This window comes from Rhynchophorus ferrugineus, unplaced genomic scaffold (genome assembly GCF_030347505.1).
Source record: "Rhynchophorus ferrugineus isolate W39M unplaced genomic scaffold, kcgeb_rfMv2 rfM1, whole genome shotgun sequence".
Classification (NCBI taxonomy): Eukaryota; Metazoa; Arthropoda; class Insecta; order Coleoptera; family Curculionidae; genus Rhynchophorus; species Rhynchophorus ferrugineus.
This window is the reverse complement of record NW_027472580.1, coordinates 67349572-67355147: the sequence shown is the minus strand read 5'-3', so window position 1 is coordinate 67355147 and position 5576 is coordinate 67349572. Positions and strand designations below refer to the sequence as shown.

Here is a 5576-nt window from a genome sequence, read left to right as displayed (position 1 = left end):
AATGCACCGTGTCAAAAATACATGAATTGGGCTTCGTATTGCTTCCTCATCCACCGTATTCTCCAGATCTGGCCCCCAGCGACTATATCCTGTCTGTAATCGGTGTATCGCCCTTAAAGGGAATTATGTTGAATAAAAAAAACTAATTTTGGCAAAAAGATGTGTTTACTATGGTAGGGCGGGTACTTTTCAATTGAACTGTTATAAATCAGATTCAAACAAAATATATTCACGAATTGGCCCAAATTTATCAATATTTAAATAAACATTTATATTCGCTATGAAATGCCAAAGAAGCGAACATTTTGGAAAAAATAAATCAAAATCGCGAAGATGATCTTGAAATCTCCGAAGGCATAGAACAATGACTCCAGACACCTCACAGGATTCCTCCAAAAATTTAAAATCGAAATTTGTTAAAACTACATTCACTCAACAACGCTATCCTAAAGACATTAAAAGAAAAATTTGACTTCATCGTGAAACACATTACACTGTCCCTACTCTTTCTAGCTATCTCAAGGCCAGTATATAATCAACACACTTACTAACTCCTTATTACCTTTGAGTCAGGGATTTAGCTATATCGTCACCGGAAAACATCAAATTTTCTATCACAATAACCTAACGTAAATTGAAGTATATCTAGATATTACAAAATAAAAGATACAATAGGATATAGGAAGATAGGACTGCTTAATATCATCGGAGCAGCACAAAAATATTTATTCAGAACAAGGGATGCTGACGACGAAATTAAATATAATAATTATATTAGGCTATTAGACTATAATCAAAAGAATGTCCAAAGCGACATAGCCAATACACAACCAGTTTTGAATAATGTAACACATTGACTTAACCTTTCCGAGATAACAATAAATCAGAAAATGTTGTCTCGATTAATAAAATGCTTATCTCATACAACGGCAATGAATACTCTAATTATTCACATAACCTTAATATTGGAAAATGTAAAAAGCAACTTGGATACTATAAATACAAACAAAAAATTTCGCTAAAACTTGTACATTGCATTATAGTATTATAAAATTTAAATCCCTTCCACATGCAGTATTGATGTTAAAGGAGAATATTTTAGTTCTCAAAATTTTTATATAATCACTTCCCAACTTAAGTTACCAAAAATATAAATTAATGCAAATCTAATCCGGAAGACAGAACCAATTTCTATTTCAATCCAAAACGAATTTGAAAGTGTTAATAATTTAATGGTACATCCGCTTCATTCCCTTAGCGTGGAATATAAAAACCGCTTATATTATATTCTTATAACTATTATCATTGTTCTTGGTCTTATAGGGTTATATTATAATTAATAGATATATTTATATTAAATAGTGTAAAAACTAAAGCGGCCCATTTATTATGCGACTCCCAGACGCGACTCCCAACCGTGATCTATCTTTGCTAGAACATACATTACACGAACTCGATAAGGGAGTCCATTGTCTATAACAGCACAATGGCCCTCGGTTTTCAAAAAAATGTGGTTGCAGAAGAGGGCAGAATTCACGCATCTACGTTTATTGCAATGTATCCAATCCTCTGAGTCGCTTGACATGACTCCCATACATACACTTATTTGCACGGATAGGTCGCGGTTGAGTCCGAGGTTCGGTACCGTTTTATTCTGGCCTAAAACCAGGCGGTGGAATGCATGACGCTTACCTGGTAGCGGAGACTTGTCCTGGAGTGACGAGTTGGACCGGGTTATGTGGGGCTGCCTCTGGACTTACCAATACACTAAACCGAAACCGCCTCATAGTTGACCCCTGTGGATCGCTACCTCTACTGCATCAAATTTGGGGATATAGCACCCGCTGATCCGTTATTGGATACGAGGACCCGGCGACTCTATTGATTTGCGAACCTTAATTAACGTACGACTGGATACTGTCATATGGGGGCAAAAATTATGACTGCCAACATGTCGACCAGCTCGCGAACAAGGGCGTTTTCAGAAGAACTTGAGGTGAGTTGTTGTTTGTGGAATGATTCAGATATGAAGTGTTTGATATCTGGAGTGTCAGTTTCCCTATGAATTTGATTATTTCTGGCAAACCATGGAGCGTTTAAGATTCTCCTGAGGAGCTTATTTTGGAAAACTTGAAGTAGACATTAGATCTGTAGAGGAGTACCGACCAAATTAACATCTTGTAAAATAAGCATTTGATGGAGATGGGAAGTCTGCTAGAAGGGCAGATCAGAGAAGATAGCAGGTTTGCTATCCCCGAACCTTTTTGGATTTAGGAGTGCCAACCGAACCGTCAGTCAAAGTGGAGACCTAGGTACGTGAAGTTATCCAGCCATGGAATTATTGCAGTATCGTTCTTAAGTTGCGAGACGCGCAGTGCGTAACGCTTCTTCGAACCTGGTAAGGCAGTCCATGCTGGGTTTCTGGTTACCACTCATTAGCAGAATACGTTCAACTGAACGTAATGATGGAATTGCCGCATGCGCATAATCGGTCCTACTCCTTCCTCTTTTTCTTGGCAGGTATTCCTCGGCCATTTTAAAATTTACTGTCGGCCAAGCACATTGTGCATCAATAAGAAATCTAGAATATTTTTAGATTTGTGCTGCATTAATAATTCATTTCAATTTTGTTTAGCTATTAATTTGCTATATTATTCTTGCTGTTTAACATAAATTGGCTTGAAAATATGGAAAAACAAAGGTAAGTACAGAACGTAAGGTTATATTTTTAAAAGTTATAAAATTCAAATACTATCAATTTTGTTTATAGGTATATTTATGTTAACGTTTCCATTAGCTGCCAGGTATGCAATAAAATATTTTCGTCGACATCAAATAAGAATCAACATTTGCGAAAATTTCATTGAAATAACTAATGGAGAACACAGGACAGCAGAGAAGAAAATTATTCTTGTTGTGTGAATTCAAAAACTTCAAAGGGTGTGAAAGAAATAGTGTACATTTGTTTTAGGAGTAATGTTAGAGGTAATTACTACTTTGATACACATTTTCTTGTCATTAACGATCCATTTGTCTTAGGTATTGTAAGTAAATGTACAGTACATTAATGGCATTTGTCCATCAAGGATTGTAGCAAAAATTGCAGTAACTGGTAATTAGACATTTAATATAATCATGATATATTTTTGTTAAGATAATTTTTCTTTTGTAGGTGAAGTATTAGTAGAATTTACTGAAACACACGTAGGACATAAAGACGAAATAGGATATAAGAGGCTAACAAAAGCTGAAGAATCTGAAATCAAGGATAAATTTATTGCAGGTCTAACAATCAATAGGACTTTACAAGATGCAAGAGTAGTCGAAAATAGCACTTTAAAAAGAAAAAAATACTTACAAGAACTGACCTGAGGTGAATAATAAAGAGATTTAACATTAACAAAGAACGACACCCTAATGATTTTGTGGCTACTTCTATAAAGGTGGAGTAATGGAATAAACAATGTAAACAGAATGCATTTTTATACAAAAATGGTGGAAAAATGGTATTGGTGAAGTTGGAAGGCCCAATCAAATGCAATTATATCATGACCGACGGTGATCCCAGATTTTATAACGAATGGGTTTATAATGAAAATAATGGATGCTGCTGAAAAGTCAAAGAGATTATTATGTAGCTGGCATGATGTTAGGAAATTGACCGAGTACATTCATAAGTATATGTACCAAATTAATTAAACAATTTAAATTACATTCACAGATTTCAAGGAATATTTCATTGAATTTTGCATGTATGAATAAACTTTTTAATCTTATTTGTGTGGTGGCTGAACATGGTTTCTGTTTTTTTAAAAATATGTTTTATAGGTTTCAGTATGTTTTTGTGTAAAAATGGTGTGAGAGCTTTTTGTAAATAATATATTTCACTCATTTTATATAAACATGGTTTCTGATTTTTTTTAAAAATATATTTATGTTAGCTTTATGTAAATGTTAATATATTTAAATGGGTGTATTTTTATTAATATGGTATTGTTTTTATGTAAATAGAATAGCTTGTAAAATTCATTATTTTTAGGTCTGATCATTACAATAAATTTTTTAAATTCAATATGCCTTATTATTTCAACATGTTCCTAATATTCTTGGTAAACACAATTACAACACTTCCAGTTGTTAAAGTTGTAATTTTAGGGTAATATATATTCATATTTAATTTGACATGTTTCATAAAAAATAATAGCATTACCACCTTTCATTAATTTTATTATCAACCCTCAAATTTTATGTTGCTCAATTTCTCCGCTGAGCGATATTTAGATTCTCACATAGGTTGTACGCAAAAAGTGATTGCGCTTGCCAGAAGAGCGCTTGTTGCGCATGTGTTAAATTTAAAATTACATTCAGTTTACAGTATGCTCTCATAAGCGGATCCGTCCACAAAAAACAGATGAATTAGAAGTCTATCTCCCATGTATTACCTGTGAATAAGTTTAGCGTTCATTTTCCACTAGAAGGGTCGTGACTGACAATTTGAGTAGCGGGAAATTAGCATTTTATAATAATAGCAGTAATAAAAATAGTAAAATAAAAATGCAATGAAAGTTTAAAAATATATTTTATTTAAATATATGTAAAATTTACATTTTATATATTAGTACAAAGAAAAATCCATAGAATTTTGTATGTTTAATGACAATATATTATACTAAACACAAAGCTTATACTTTTAAATATACAAAGTTTAATAAACTACTGAATATGGAACATTTTATATTACCTTAAATATAACTCGGCTAAATACATTGCACAGTACAATATATATGTTGAAAACTATTTATTTTGAAATGTCTTTTTAAGTCTTTTTTTTTTAATTCTACATCATCCACATAAGTTGTGTTATATTTAGGCGTTGCAATAAAAAATGTTTAATTTTTGGCTTTTGATATTCTGTTCACTATTCTAATCCACCAAAACAACACCACACCTAACTGTTCTGATCACTTCTGATAACGTCACGGTGAGAACACTCAATATAGTTGATTATTTTGAAAAACACAGGCATTTGGTGATATAAAATATTGTACAGACTGCTTAAGTTAAGTTTTGTGCATAATGTGGGAATTAAATAGAACAGTCGAGACATAATTTACCAACTAAGTAAGAAAAGCTCCTTGCTTTGTAAAATTACATCTAATATATTGCCGGGCTTCACTATTCAATTCAATAACATTTTCTGACATATTTGAATCAATTATACTAGATTTACAATTTAAATAACAAGTGGAAACCGTATCCCTCTTAAGCAATGCTCTTATCGGTTTGTAGTCAGCCTATGTAAAATGCCATGTCTTATTTAAGCCTTCACAAGACATTTCCATCCGTTAATTATTATTTACTGTTAAAAGCCATTTCTGAGATAGATCAGGATCCCTAGGAAAGCTGTGCATTTTATTTGAAACGGTGCTACAACTTGGGTCGCAGCACTTGAGATGTCTTCAGATTTAAACAAATCATTTTAACTAAAAAAGAACCATAAAAAGACAGTTAACAAAATAATAATATTTAACACGTAAGTTTACAAGTTTTGTCAGCCATGTTGAAAATTGCCCCAA

General features: G+C 32.6%; 1 long non-coding RNA gene across 1 annotated transcript; it reads left to right on the top strand.

The window, feature by feature from the left end:
- Positions 1-2687: 2687 nt before the first annotated feature.
- On the top strand, positions 2688-3493 carry LOC143205282 (uncharacterized). Its single transcript, XR_013007790.1, has 4 exons — positions 2688-2701; positions 2771-2804; positions 3061-3112; positions 3173-3493. It is a non-coding gene; the product is annotated as an uncharacterized LOC143205282 (long non-coding RNA).
- The last annotated feature ends 2083 nt before the right edge of the window (positions 3494-5576 follow it).